We start from the raw sequence: 16,563 nt of genomic DNA on the forward strand, positions 1-16,563 counted from the left end.
CCATCTCAAGGTAGATCTGACTCTGATTTGGAAGAAGAGGTGAACTATCTAAGTAATCATGGGGGTTTTCGAGGCAATAGCCAAGGAAATTAAGGTTGGAACTATTATGACAAGGCTAGTTACATGGATAGGGATTAAGGAAACTAGAAGAACAAGAATGATAGGAGTCGACTAAATGTACGTCCTGGAAGCAGAGATAATGCTGGAACTAGCTATAGTAAGATGTCCATGAAGGACATGATAGAGAAATTATTAAAGGGATTTGAGGCTACCAACTCTGGGGTGACTACTATGAAGAGTGATTTGTCTTCCAAGAGTCAGTTGGCAAACTCACACTTTACTTCTATCAAATAGTTGGAGCAGTAAATGAGTCAACTCTCAGCAACATTAAATCAAAGAAAGAGTGGAAATTTGCCAAGCATTACAGTTCAAAATCCTCAAAATAATGGCTCTTTTATAGCAATTACCACTCGAAGTGGTAAAGTATTACCAGGCTCTTCTGTGGGCAAAGTTGTAAATGATGAGGTGGTCAAAGAGGATGTTAAGCAAGAAAAAAGTAATCTAGTAGAGTCTGAGAAACTGGATTGCATTGATATTTCTTCTACTCATTAGTAGGTTGATAAGTTAGAAAAAGGTAAAGACAGGGAAGAGGAAGCAGTAGTGGCTACTCTCCCAAAACTACCATCCACTTTTCATCCTAGATTAAAGAAGAATGTTGATGATACAAAGTTTAGTAAATTTATGGTAATACTGAAGCAACTGACAGTGAATGTGCCTTTGGTGAAGGCACTTGAGCAGATGCTAGGATATGCTAAATTTATGAATGATCTTGTGATGAAAATGAGAGAAGTAAGATATAAACTGGTGGATAATCTCTATCATTATAGCACTATTTCTAAAAGATCCTTGGTGTAGAAGAAGGCAGCCCAAGGAGTATTTTCCATCCCTTATACAATTGGGTCTCTGTATTTTTCTAAGGCCTTGTGTGATTTGGGAGCGAGCATAAATCTGATGCCACTAGATGTTTATAAGAAGTTGGGGTTGGGAGATCCCACACCCATAAATATATGACTTGTGATGGAGGATAGGTCGATAAATTGACCTATTGGTATCCTGTATGATGTGCTAGTGAAGGTGTCTAGCTTCATATTTCCTACTAATTTAGTTATTCTTTATTATAAGGTGGACTTCGAGGTCCCCATAATCTTGGGTCAACCTTTTTTTGCAACCGAAAGCATGCTTATTAATTTGTGAGCTAATGAGCTTTTATTTAGGCTGAATGATAAAGTGGTTTAATTTGATGTGTGCCAATCCATGAAGCAACATAAATAAATGAGTGTCTTCTCGATTGTTGATGTATATTATGAGGATGAGCAGGAGGTGCCGATAGAGTAAAAATTTGTTGTCAAACCTTTAGCTGTAGTGCTGATAAATTTTGATCGTAAAGGCATTGAAAAGTATGAAGAAACTATTTGTGCTTTGACATAAATTGGATCATACTCTTATGCTCCTAAAAAGCCAGATCTTGATCTTAAAATTTGACCAAAACCACCAGCAAAGCCTTCCATTGAAGAGCCACCGGTGTTGGAGTTGAAGGAGCTGCTAGGGCATTTAAGGTACGTGTTTCTGGGCAATGGAAACATGCTACTCATGATTATTGCAGCTTATTTGGGAAAACAGCAGGTGGAAGCACTTATTTTTTTTATCTTTGAAGGTACAAAAGAGCAATAGGATGGACTATTGCAAATATTAATTTAAGAAGGAAATTATTAAGTTGATAGATGTAGGAGTGGTTTACCCTATTTCTAATAGTAAATGGGTAAGCCCTGTATAATGTGTACCCATGAAAGAGGGCATGACAGTTGTAGAAAATGAGAAGAATGAGTTGATACCACTCAAACTTGTCACTGGGTGGAGAGTTTGAAAGGATTATCGAAAACTCAACTCATGGACATTGAAGGACCACTTCCTAATGCCTTTTCTGGATCAGATGCTTGATCGGTTGGTGGGAAGAAGTTGGTATTATTTCTTGGATGGTAATTCTGGGTATAATCATATTTCTATAGCCCCAGAGTATCAGGATAAAATGACATTCACCTGCCTATATGGTACTTTTGCGTTCAATCAGATGTTATTTTGACTGTGTAATGCACCCACTACCTTTCAATAGTACATGATATCTATTTTTTCAGATATTGATGAAGACACCTTGGAGGTGTTTATGGATGAGTTTTTGGTGGTAGGAGATTCGTTTGTGCTGTGTTTAGGGAATCTGAGCGGTATGAGGAGTTCAATCTAGTACTTAATTAGGAGAAATGCCATTTCATGGTAAAGGAGGGCATTGTTCTAGGACACAAAATTTTTGCAAAAGAAATTGAGGTTGATTGAGCTAAAGTTGAGGATATTGAGAAGCTTTCACCATCCATTTCAGTAAAGAAGGTGCTTAGTTTTCTTGGTCACGCGGGATTTTATTGAAGGTTTAAAAAAGACTTCTCAAAAATTACAAATCCAATTTGTAAACTTTTGGAGAAGGATGTTAAGTTTAACTTTAATGATGATTCCTTGAAGGCATTTGAATGCCTCAAAAGAAAGCTAGTTGACACACCTATTATTGTTGGACTGGATTTGTCAAAGCCGTTTGAGATTATGTGTAATGCAAGTGATGTTGCACTTGGAGCTGTACTTAGGAAGAAAAGGGATAAGCTATTTCATCCCATTTACTATTCAAGCAAATCACTAAATGGGGCCCAAAAGAACTACACTGTCACTGAACTGGAATTTCTTGTAGTAGTTTATGCTTTTGAGAAGTTCCGGGCTTATTTGCTAGGAACCAAGGTGGTGATTCACACTGACCACGCAACCTTAAGATTTTGATGGTGAAAAAGAATACAAAACTAAGGTTGATTAATGGGTGCTTCTCCTTCAATAATTTGACTTCAAAGTCAAAGATAGGAAGGGTTGCAAAAACTAAGTTGCAGAATATCTATCTAGGTTGGAAGGGAAACAAGTAGTTGGAGATGAATTTGAAATGAATGATGCATTTTTGGATGAGGAAATCTTAGCTGCTGTTATAGAGAAAATACCTTTGTACACTGATTTCGCAAACTATATAGTGAACGAGGGGATTTTGGATAATCTTACTTTTCATCAAAGAAGAAGTTTCTCCATAATGTGACACATTACATTTAGGATGAGCCATATTTTTTCTGACGCTGTGCTGACAATATCATTAGGAGATATGTTTCAGAAGTAGATATGTTTAGTATCTTAGAAGTATGTCATGCTTCCCCGATTGGAGGTCACCATGGTAGTGCCCGTACTGTTAGAAAGGTGCTATAAAGCAGTTACTATTAGCCGACTTTGTTCAAAGATACTTATGAGTTCATGATAAGATGTGACCAATGTTAGAGGTAGGGGCCAATCTCTAAGTACCATGAAATGACTTTGACAAAAATAATAGAGGTATAATTATTCGATGTCTGGGACATAGACTTCATGGGGACTTTTGTGAGCTCATGGGATAAAATACATTCAAGTTTTTGTTGACTATGTCTCAAAATAGGTTGAATCCATTGCTTTAGATGACAATGATGGGAAGAGAGTAGTTGTATTCCTTAAAAGGAATATTTTCTCTCAATTTAGGGTGCCATGCATCATTATAAGAGATGGTGGATCTCACTTTTGCAATCGTGTGTTTTGGGCTACCTTAGCAAAGTATGGTGTTAACAAAATACAAGGTAGCGACTTCATACCACCCATAAACTAGTGGGTAAAAGGAGATTTTGAATAGAGAGATCAAAGCCACACTTGCTAAAATAGTGAATGCTAGTAAACAGGACTGATCTAGGAAGCTTGATGACGCCTTATGTGTATATAGAAAAGTTTTCAAGACACTAATTTGTATGTCACTGTACCAGTTGATTTATGGCAAGGCATGTCGTTTACAAGTTGAATTGGAGCATAAGGCGCTGTGGGCACTTCAGAGGCTAAATTTGAACTCGAATGAGGCAGTGCAGTTAAGATTGGGGCAGCTGAATGAGATGGATGAGTTCCATCTCGAGGCATATGAAAGATGATCTTTATAAGGAGAAGATGAAAAAGTACCATGATTAGATAATTACAAAAAAAATTTTTAGAAAGATGATTGGGTTCTTCTCTTCAACTCTAGATTGAAGTTGTTCCTAGGTAAGCTTAAATCAAAATGGTCAGGTTCATTCAAAGTTAATCAAGTCTACTTGTCTGGAGTAGTTGAACTTCCAAATGGAGATGAAAGTGTCTTCAATGTGAATGGGCAGTGGTATATCAGTCTAATGGACTTGATAAAATGCATAGCTTCTATCAATCTCGATGAAGTCTGAGTAATCGAGATAGTTGTGTCGTGCCATGACATTAAATGAGGTGCTAGTGGGAGGCAATGCACCAAGTGTTGTTATAATTATAATCAATCCTTGTTTGTTGTTTTTGTGCAATCTGATGTGTTTATGGAGTGTGCACGACTGAAATTGTTGAAAGAAAAGAGTTTTTATAGTTGATGGTTGGTCGATGGGATAACTGATGAACCGTCAAGTTATAGACAGGCCGCTATTGTTACCGTCAAAGCCAAGGTGAAAAGTTGAACATTTTAGATACGGCTTGACGTCTGAGTTGGTAGACCATCAACAAATTGATAGATCGTCTGATAAGCCGTCAACCTGAGGCTAAAATTTTGAGTTTTTGGAATGGAATGACGGACCACTCGACGGACCATTGCACAATTCACGGACAATGGGAGTGATCGTCATAGAGGGGCTTGGAAGTTATGTCTCTGGTAAGACCTGACGGTCAACCTAGAGGACCATTACAAAGACGACGGACCATCTGTTTAACCGTAAACGTAACCCTAGTTACAGGTTGGGTCGGGTTAAATCTGATGCCTTTTTAAATGACCTGTACTTGACCCAAAGGTTTTTAAAGAGATAAAATAGGATGGTTACATACGTTGTAACCTCTTCAAATTCTACAATTTTATAACTCCTTCTGGATTCAAAGTATCTAAGGGAAGTTACTCCCTCTAAGACTCTCCATCTTCTTTCTTCTCCCCTATTTAAATAAATCCGTTCCCCTCTTTTCTCCTCATCGAAACAAAAGAAGAAATCATAAGCTAAAGTATTACGTAGTTTTTCTTTCTAAAGTGCAAGCAACTTGAGTGAAACTTCTGCATCATCAATGTACAATTTTAACCCGTTTTCTTGTTTCTCCAAAGTGTAAAATATAATTGAAATAGTTATGGTATATAAAATTTCATCTTGTTACCTTTTGTGGTTTAAATTATTGATATTCTGAGTTTAGAACTTTGGTATACGTTGTTTGGGTAAAGTCTGAGTAACCACATATGTAGGGTAGAAAAATGTGTGCATAAACAATAAATTATTGTTGTTACTATGCTGAAAATTGAATAAGGTATACCAATTGTTTAACAAAATGCCAAAAGGAAGTCTGAAATTGAAAATGGGGACTGATGGTCCCCTTGGTGGACCGTTGAATCTGTGATAGACCGTCAGGTTGATTCTCGTAAATTTTCAAAGGAATCTGCTCACTGGATAAGCCACGATGGACAACCTGGTAGACCATCAGTAACTTGACCAACTGCCAGTCTAACCATTGCAAGGCCCTAAAAGTCATATCTTACTGGATAAGGCCTGACAGCCCAACCAACGGACCGTCGCATCATCGCTGGCCTGACAGTTTGACTGTTAAGCCAATTTTTGTCACTATTCTTGTAGATTTGTTTACTGTAACTAATTCCTTACTCCATTTTCAGGAATCACAGCATAAAAACTCCCATTGACTAGAGGCAGTGGTCGGGCAAGAGAACAAGGTGAAACTTTTAAGAGCGAGGAGGCACTAACCTTCAATACTCATCAAAGGGATCAAACACTTCCTACACTCTCTCCATATGAAGAGGAGAGTGATAGCAGCACCAGCAGTACTAGCTCAAGCCCCGATGAGGCAAGGGTAGTCACATCTTTCCCCAACCTAGTTGAGGCCAAAACTGAGGCTACCAATGTAGAGGCACAAACTGATGCAACCAATGTAGAGAATGAGACTGAGGATGAAAACTTGATCAGGAGTAAGGATGCTCAAAGCAGAGAGGCTATCAGATGGCAACTAGATGGAGCGAGGGAAAATTTTTATGATGGGTTGGCACCAACAGCAAGTAGGCCAGTCAAAAGTCCACTTGCTAAGGAGTATTAGATTGTAACAATGTAGTTACATGAATATCCTAAGTTAGAGTGTCATTTTAATAAGTACGAATTGACATAGATGAGGAAGCCCTCTGGGTCATATCAGCTGAATATAGTAAGGGAGCATTACATGATGAGGGCAAGCCTATGAGTATTGTACTATGTTTGTAACTTCTTTGATGAGTGTGAGAGTTCTGATTTGTATCCACACAATAAATAAGTGGTGGATTTCCTTGACTATAAGGGTAACCTGAGTCACACTTATTTCAGCTGATCTCTATAGATTCTTGCATCCATATTGGTGTATATGTGCTGATTTTGAAATAATGCTACTTATGGACCCTGACATATTGATCCATATAATTAGGATGATAAGTGAATGGTTCTCTAAAAACTGGTTCAACAAGTTGAGTACCTGTCATTGTATTATTCATATTTATAATTTGGTGTTGAGTTGCTTGAGGATAAGCAATTATCTTAAGTTGAGGTAGTTGATGTTTCGACTTTTGATGGAATATTTTACATCTTTTTCTGGGGAAAATTGCGTATTTCAAGCAAATAAGATTGTATTAAATGGTGGATTTAAGTTATTTCGGCTTAAGGAGTTAGTTGAAGCAAAAAACTCAGGAAAATAGTAGAAAAAAGTCGTTGATGACCCAGATGGCAGACCATTAGTCATGTGATGGACCACTGGGAGGACTGTCAGAGTTAAACAAAAGGTTCCTGGTGAAAGACCCATGTGATGGACCAAGTGGCAGACGTCAGGCTTGCGGTGGACCACTAACTTGGCCGTCAGGTTTAAACAGAATACAAAACTTTAGACGACTTATCGATGGACTATACACTGGACCGTTGGGCCATGGACGGTTCACCATGGTAGCCGTCAAGATTAAATAGAAGTTAACATCCCGGGGCTCTCAACGATGGTCTGTGTGATGGACTTTTGGACTCCTGACAGGTCATCAGTTGGACCGTCCACTTGGATGCGGCATTTTCTGAGTTTAAATTTTAAATCTTCTAAACTTAGGAGCATATAAATACCCAGTTAGGGTATTATTGAAGAATATTCAGAATCTTGCATATTGTTACCTTAGTTTTCCATCTTTGAAACTCTCTTTAACGTAGAAATTTAGGAATCAACCTGAACTTATGGATCTAATCATTCCATTGCTATTGAAGATTTAAGGACTGACTTTTGTAACTTTTGTAAGTGAATTATGAGTTTATTTAAGAATAATACAGAGATTCTTTCACTTTTTTCTATTTAGATGAGTGGCTAAGCTCCCATAACTAGGTTTATGGGAGCCTTAATATGAAAAAATGATATGGGTTGAGATTCCAATTGAGTTTCTATAGACAATCGATATTTTATAAACACTTCTTCATGTTAATGACTTTTCTTGGTTGCAAACATGAAAGGTGAGCCCAAAAACATCACTTGTTCGAATAGAAAAGTTCTTGTTGGAAAAATAAAGGGTTTACATAGAATCTAGAGACCTAAACCTTTAGATTAATGGAAAATACCTTAGCAGGATTGACCTATATTAGAAAATGATTGAATAATCAATGCATTCTTTAAGGTTAAATGAATAAAAGGATAAACAATACATTAAGGTCGAGAAACTAATGGGTAGATAATAGAATTTAGCTACTCTTGGAATTGAAGTTATTGATTGGAACTCAAGAGTGATTTATAGCCCTAACTGTTTAAGCATCTTGGTAACCATGACTTTAGTTTCTTTAATACCATTGAATCATGACTTGCATAAATAATTATTAGTTGGAACAACTCTGTTGCGATTATTTAGAATATAATTCATAAACTAAAACCCCTTTTATTCAGGATCCTTCGATCAACAGTCTGATAACAATCACAATACTTAGTGAACATAGTATTTGCTCTAGGATTTGACACCCAACCTACTTGGGTTCTATATTTGATAGCGACCACTTACTCTCTCATAAGATAGGTGTAATTTAGATGTATAACTCATACTATACTTATATAGTCTGCAGGTAATAGTGTGGGTTATCACCATAGATGTTTGAATTATGCAGAGTAGACATGGTTTAGAGACATATAGTGAGATCTTAACGTTCAGAGTATTTCTTATCTCTCTCCTATGTACTAGATTTGTTTCTAAGTTTTATTCAGAGATAAGTTCTATTTGTGTAATTTACTTCGTCTATTAAAATTTTATACTCTTGTTATATTAGAGGCTCTTGTACTGATACCCCCAGGTTTTAGGACTTTATTATGTATTTGATTCTCTTATTTCATAAATTTATCATTCTTTTTTATTTATATGTGGGTAGTTGGAAACTAGCCCTTCTAGACTAATGTGTTTGCTTGCATACTGGTGGGTTTTAGTAGGCTCCATCGTGACCTTATAAATTGGGTTGTGACATTTATGGTGAAACCCGATAATGGTATTATCATAATTATGATATGAGCATCAGTTCAAGTCCGGTAATATATTATGATTATGATATGAGCACCAGTTCAAGTTCGGTAATTGATTCTTATATGATGATATAAGAACTAGTTCTTGTCTAACAATTAACTATAATATTAATAATATAAGCACCGGTTCAAGTCCGATACTTACAGTTGGTGATGATGTGATATGTTACGATTGAATTTTCATTCATTGCAAGATTATTCTAGATTATAGCTAGCCAATTATTTACTTTACATTTATTGTACCCTCTTGGCATATGGGGACTATGTTGGGTTATTTAGTTTTTGCATTTATTTGCTTATGGGGGTCAATCTAGTAGATACAATCCTTACCATATTATCTTAGATTATAAATTCATTTATGCACAATAGTGTTGGAGTTTATTTCCAGGTTTTCCCTTTTACCTTGACTTAGTTTATTTTATCTTGCATTATATCATATCCATATCATAATTTAGCTTAGTCTATCGATGATTCCTCTTAAGTACCTTTAGTTTTGGTAATCATACTATACTTTTGTACCTTATTGGTGCATATCTGAGTACTAGTTGTTGTCGTTAATATGATGGTCGTGATAAGATTATATTTAAGAGATTGGGTGAGATCTTTGAGTCAGAGTTGCCCTTTTTCCTTTTATTTATCTATGTCTAGTATTTTGTTTCTGATACAACATGGATTGACTATTTCAGAACTTATAGTAAATTTATAGTATAGGTTGTGGTATGATTGTATGTATTTTAGCTACTTTGTATTATATCAATTGCCTTGTCCCTATTATAAATGTTAAATTGGTGATTTTTAGCCTTTTAGACTATTTCCCACCAATTTTACCTATTGCTCATAGATTCGAGCTATGGTTTGGCTTACAAACTGGCGGGATAAAGTAGGTGCCCTCATGACATGTAAATCGGGTAATGAAAAATTGGTATTAGAGTGTAGGCTCACCGGTATTATTGGTAGAAGGCCAAATGTCTAGTATAGTCCCACAAATAAGAAAGATGACTTTCGTTTCTTCTCTTCAGGAGGATCTAGGACATTCTTAGGATTTTTTCACTCTTTTACTAATCTCGTGTTGAGAGTCTGAGTAATTTTCTATATAATTATTTTAATTTCAGTCCTTGCAGATGGCTAGGATGATGATACTTTTACACAAGATGAGGGTTACAACACTAAGCCTAGTAATCTTGTAGATGTTCATGGATGGCCTAAAGATTATGGAAAGCCTCAAGATGTGTCCCCAAATTAGGACAAAGATAGGGGTCCTTCTCAAGAACCTATTCCTACTCCCTAGCCAAATACTCTTTCTCCCCAGCCTACTATGGGCTAGGGACCAGCCTAGGCTCTATTAGGGTTTATTTTCTCTCCCTTCCTTCGATATGCATTGGTTTATCTCTTGGGATTAGTTGGTATTACACCATCGTATAGTGTATTAAGGTCCCTCTTGTCTGGCATTTGCTAAACTAATAGTCACTCAGATAGTGGTTTCCTAACCTACTATGTTTATTAAGGAGAAAAGATGTTTGGTAAATTCATAAGATTGGCTCCGCTGATGTTTTCTAGTGCACTAGGTGAGGATGCTTATGAGTTTTCTATGTCTTCTGATGATAAGCTCATAATTTGGACCTAGTTGACACTACAGGTGTAGTTTACACTAATTTTTAGTTGAATCTTATATCTAGACATTTTTGGTGAGGTTATCTTTATCCAAGCTAGGAGGATCTTCTTCTTTGTCATGGACTTAGTTCTTCTTCATTGTCATAGACTCAGTTTTTCGAGATATTCTTGGAGAAGTATATGCCTAGCAGTCATAGGGATAGTCTGAGGGATCATTCTCCAGATTGGAGTAGGGATACATGACTATTTTTTAGTGTGAGGCTCATTTTCATGATTCTAGGTATGCTATATCAATTCTAAATATTGAGTATGAGAGGGTTTGTTGTATTATTTGGGATTTAAGACTTCCTCTTCGCTTTTCTACATATATTTTTGTTTCTATAGGTAGGCTTTTACTGAGCTGTGAGACCATACTCAAGTTATAAAGAAGATGCATCACAAGACACAAAGAGAAAGTAATAAGAGTCCTCAATATTAGGGTAATTTCAATGGGAGTAATAATGGCTCACAATTTAGAGATAGTGGTTTTCAGGGTAGGTACCCTTCGCATTATCCATATAAGCAACTCGTTTAGTCTGGTAGATCCATTTAGGCTGCGCCTCAAATTACAAATTGAGGTCAGTCTAGTGTCAGTAATTATCTTTACTAGGGTGGTTGTCAATCTTTGAGGGGTTCATCTTTGTGTTATTCTAGTCATAGTGGTTATTTCAATCAATCAGATCTTCTGGCTTTGGTACAATTCATAGGGAATGTAATGTTTGGGGAGTTTTTGGTCATTTGGTGCATAAGTTCTCTTGTCTTTGAGTAATTGTTCCTTTATCTCAGGGATTTCAACCTATTAGGAAAGTTTACCTCTCAGTTAAAGGTGGTATGTATGATCGTATGGGTGGTCCCCAGGGTGCTCGTGAAGGCTATCAGGCAGGTAGGATAAGATATCGGTGAAGAGCCTATCCAGATTGTGGGTGTGTTCAATTATATGATGTACTTACTTGATACAAGGTTAAGTCTTTGGATGCTATTATCATAGGAAAAATCTTTATGGTTCGTTAGTCAGCCTTTGCTTTATTTTATTTGGGATACACTTATTCTGATGTGGCTGCTTATCATTCATTGTGATTATGTTTATCTTGGGATTTATCATATATGATACTATGCGTATCTACTCCTGTAGGTGATTCCTTAGTAGTGGATCAGTTTTTTAGAAAATGTATTATGATAGTATGAGATTTTAATACTCATGATGATCTTAATATATTAGACATGGTCGATTTTGAAGTGATTTAAGGCATAGATTAGTTATCCTAGTATCACACAATCATTGAATGTTTTTAAAAGACCATTACCTTCTCTATGATTAGCATATACCCATTTTATGGTAGAGAGTGGTTCTGACAGACATTATTTCTTATATTCTTGCTAGGAAGCTTATTTTGTACGGTTTTGAGTCTTATCTCAATTGTATCTGTGATGCTAGTGTGGAGAGTTCATTGTTTTACTCTGTTCTTATTGCACATGAGTTTCTTGATATTTTTCCTATCGATGTACTGCTATTTCTTATGTGCGTGATATTTTTTTTATTGATCTTGAGCCTAGCACCCAACCTATTTCGATGGAACCTAACTGTATGGGTTTTGTCGAGCTTAAGATTTGATGGAATTATCTTTATGGCATACATTATGAGACCTTAATCAATCATCGTAGTCTTCATCATCTTATTACCCTAAGAGATCTTTTTCTAGGTATTGTAGATAGATAGATTTTCTTAAAGATTATAAAGTCTCTATCTTGTATCATTCGGGCAAAGTGAATGTGGTAGTGGACATGTTGAGTTTGTAGTCGGTGACTAGGGGTAGCTTGTCTCGTATTTTAGTTTCTAAGAGGCTGTTCACACAGGACATTCAGTCCTTAGCTAACATGACAGTGTGACTCAATATTTTAGACCCTAGGAGGATTCTTGCTAGTGTAGAGGTGAGGTCCTTACCATTGGAGCAAATTTGGGATCTCCTCTTTTAGGATAAGAGACTTTACATCATCTGTGATTAGGCATTAAATGGTGAGTCCAAGAGAAATAAAATAGATTAGAAGGGTGTTTTGATATTTCATAGCAATATTGGTGTTTCTAGGGTTGATGATTTGATTTAGTCGATCATGCATTAGGATCACAACTATAAATTTTTAATTTACCCAGGTACAACTAAGATGTATAGAGTCTTAACATTATTTTTGGTGTGGAATGAAGAGAGATATGGCAGAATTTGTAGCTCATTGCCTATGTTGTCAGTGATCATCTTGACTTGGGTAGTTGTAAGTGTTTAATGGTTTATCTTTGGGTTATTCTAGTCATGGTGGTTATTTTAGTCAGTCAAATCTTCTATCTTAGGTGCACTTCATGGGGCATGTCATGTTTGTTGAGTTTTTGGTCACTTTACATGTAAGTGCTCTAGTCTTAGAGTAATTGTTCTTTTAACTTAGGGTTTTCAATCGATTAAGGAAGTTCACACCTCAATTAGAGGTGGTATTCTTGATCATAGGGGTGGACCGTAAGTTTTTATGGAGGCTCTCAGGCAGGTAGGACAAGATATCGATCAGGAGCCCATCCAGGTAGTGGGTGTGTTCAATTGTTCGATGTACCTACTTGATGTGAGGCTTAGTCTTTGGGTTCTGTTATCATCAAAAAAATCTTTGTGGTCTGGTTGTTAGCCTTTGCTTTAATTGATTTGGGATCCACTTATTCTTATATGGTTGCTTATTATGCACCATGATTAGATTTATCTTAGGATTCATTATCTGTAATACTATGAGTATCTACTCCCGTAGATGATTCTTTAATAGTGGATTGGTTTTTCATATAATATGTTGTGATTGTGAGAAATTTTAATACCAATCCTGATCTTATTATATTAGTCATCATTGATTTTTATGTGATTCGAGGTATGGATTAGTTATTCGAGTATCACATAGTGATTGATTGTTTTTCCAAGACCATTACCTTCTCCATGCTCGGTATACACCTATTGTGTTATAGGGAGTGGTTAGCTGCAAACTGAAAGGCCTTATTTCTAATATTCATGCTAGGAAGCTTATTTAGTGGTGTTGCGAGTCTTATCTCAGTTATATTTCTTATGCTTGTGTTGAGAGTCCACTGCTTCACTCTGTTCTTATAGTTCATGAGTTTCTTAATGTTTTCCCTTCTGATCTACCTACTATTCCTGCTGTGCATGATATTGAGATTTTGATTGATCTTAAACCTGGCACCCTACCTATTTCAATAACACCTAACTGTATAGCTCTTCCATATATTAAGGAGCTTACTTCATAGATTTAGTATTTTCTCATTAAGGATTTTATTACACTGAGTGTGCCTTCATTAGTAAGGGTTTTATTAGACCAGGTGTGCCCTTATTTGGAGCTCCAACATTGTTTGTGAAGAAAAAGGATGGTTTCATGTATATGTGTATTGATTATAGGCGACTTAATAAGGTGACAATGAAGAACTGGTATCCTATGCCTTGCATTAATGATTTGTTTAAACAGATTCAGAGTGCAACTGTGTTTTCTAAGATTTATTTAAGGTCTGGTTAGCATCAATTGAGAATTCCAGCTGAGGATATCTTAAAAACAGCCTCAAGGAACCATTATGGTAATTATGAGTTCCTCGTGATGTCTTTTAGGTTGATTAATGCCCCAGCTGGATTTATGGATTTTATTAATCGAGTGTTTAGACTAGATTTGGATTCTGTCACGATTGTGTTCATTGAAGACATCCTTGTGTATTCGAGGAGTATAGAGGATCATTGCAGCATTTTAGAATTGTGCTCTAGACTTTGAGAGATCATTTGTTTTTTGCCAAATTCTCTAACTGTAAGTTTTGGCTTAAGTAGTGACATAACTTAGACATGTGTTTTATAAGGATGGGATTATGGTAGACCCAACAAAGATTGAGGTCATTAATGATGGGGTTTGGCCTACTTCTTCTACTAAGGTTCGTAGATTTATATGTTTTGTCGATCACTATAGACAGTTCGTGGAGTTTCTTTCTACTATTGCATCACATATGACAAGATTGTCTCAAAGAGGGTACCTTTCTGATGGTCTAGGGAGAGTGAGTTAAGCTTATAAAGCTCAAGGAGTTTCTTACTTTGGCTCCTATTTTAGCCCTTTCTTTAAAGGGTGAGGGATTCACCATGTATTGCGGTTTATCTTGTATTTTTTAAGGTTTTTTGTCGATGCAGCAGGGTCATTTTATTACTTTTGCTTTGATATAGCTGAAGGTACATGAGCGCAACTACCTCACTCATGATTTAGAGTTGGCGGTGGTATTTTTTGCGCATAAGATTTGAAGGCATTATCTTTATGACATGCATTGTGAGATCTTTATCAATCATGGTAGACTTCATCATCGTATTGCCTAAAAAGAGCTTATTCTAGGTACTGTAGATGGATGAATTTGCATAAAGATTATAAAGATTCTATCTTGTATCATCCGTGCAAGGTAAATATCGTAGCAGACGCATTGAGTTTGTAGTCGGTGAGTATTGGTAGCTTGTCATATATTTCAGTTTCTAAGAGGCCATTAACACGGGACATTCAGTCCTCAGCCAACTTGATGACGTGATTCAATATTTTAAACCCTGGGAGGATTCTTGATAGTGTTGAGGTGAGGTCCTCTCCATTTGATAAAATTCGAGATATCCAATCTTACGATAAGAGACTTTGCATCATCCACAATCAGGTATTGAGTGGTGAGTCCAAGAGAGCAATCATAGATTTGAATGGTTTTTCTAAATTTGAGTTTTGGGGGTTGATGACTTGATTTAGTCGATGTTGCATTAGGCTCACAGCTACAGATATTTTATTTCCCCTGTATATCAATGATATATAGAGAGTTGAGACAACATTATTAGTGGTGTGGAATGAAGACAGATGTGGCAGACTTTGTAGCTCATTTCCTATGTTGTCAGCATATGAAGGCCTAGCATTAGAGACCAGGTGGATTGATTCAGAGGTTGCCTATTCTCGAGTGAAAGTGGGAATGGATTACCATGGACTTTGTTAGTGGTTTACCTCATACCTCCCATGGTTCTGGTGGTATTTAGGTCATTATAGATGGGGTGACCAATTCAACACATTTCATGCCTATTCAGATGTCCTTAAGTACCAAAAAGTTAGCCCATATATATGTTCATGAGATAGTTCATTTGGATGGTATGCCCATATCTATCATTTAAGACTGAGGTTCAGTGTTCACTTATAGTTTTTGGAGAACTTTTCAAGAGGAGTTGCGTACTCTGGTGGATCTTTGTAAAGCCTTCCATCCTCAGATTGATAGGCAATCAAAGAAAATTATTCAACTTCTCAAGGATATACTCTGAGTGTGTGTTATGGATTTTCAAGGTCAATGGCAGAAGTACTTAGCCTTGGCAGAGTTTGGGTATAATAACAGATACCATTAGATTATTGAGATGGCTCTTTTCAAGACTTTATATGGGAGGAGTAGTCATTCACCGATAACATTGTTCGAGACTTCAGAGATTAGGCCCTGCAACACTGACTTGCTTCATAAGTTATTACATAGAGTTAGGGTGATTGAGGACAGGTTGAGGGTAGCTTAGAGTAGGAAACATGCTTATGATAATCATAGACTTTGTGCCTTGATATTTGGAGTTGATGACGGGGTATTCCTCCATTTATCGCGTATGGTGAGGTTGCTTTTGTGCTAACCTTACCTTACAAAAGGAAAAGGCAAGCTCAGCCATTGATATATTGCACCCTTCGTGATTCTTTGAAGAATTGGTTAGGTGGCTTATGTGCTAAACTTACCCTAAAATTTAGTAGTCGTTCAACTACTTTTCTGTGTTTCTATGTTATAGCGAAACATTTAATAAACGTCTCATATTCTTTGATGGGACTCAGTCCAGTTAGATGAGCAATTGATCTTTGTGGAGGAGCCTATGCTAATTTTAGCTTGTGATGTCAGGCAGTTGCGCATTGAGGAGATTCCTATAGTTAAAGTTTAGTAGAGGCACCACCTAGTAAAGGAGGCTACTTGTTGATCCAGAGAGAGATGAGGACCCAGTGTCCTCACCTTTTCTAGACTTCACGTACATCTTAATTCTTTACTTTTGCAAATAAAATTTCCTTTATTAGTTGATATTGAATGACCCTTCAGTTCATTTTTTTATCTCTACTTATTTTTTCCATTTAGAGCTTTCCTATAGAAATCTCAAGACAAATATAACTTATTGGAACTGACAGTTACGTTGC

The sequence above is a fragment of the Capsicum annuum genome, chromosome 9, assembly GCF_002878395.1.
Source record: "Capsicum annuum cultivar UCD-10X-F1 chromosome 9, UCD10Xv1.1, whole genome shotgun sequence".
In the NCBI taxonomy this organism is placed as follows: domain Eukaryota; kingdom Viridiplantae; phylum Streptophyta; class Magnoliopsida; order Solanales; family Solanaceae; genus Capsicum; species Capsicum annuum.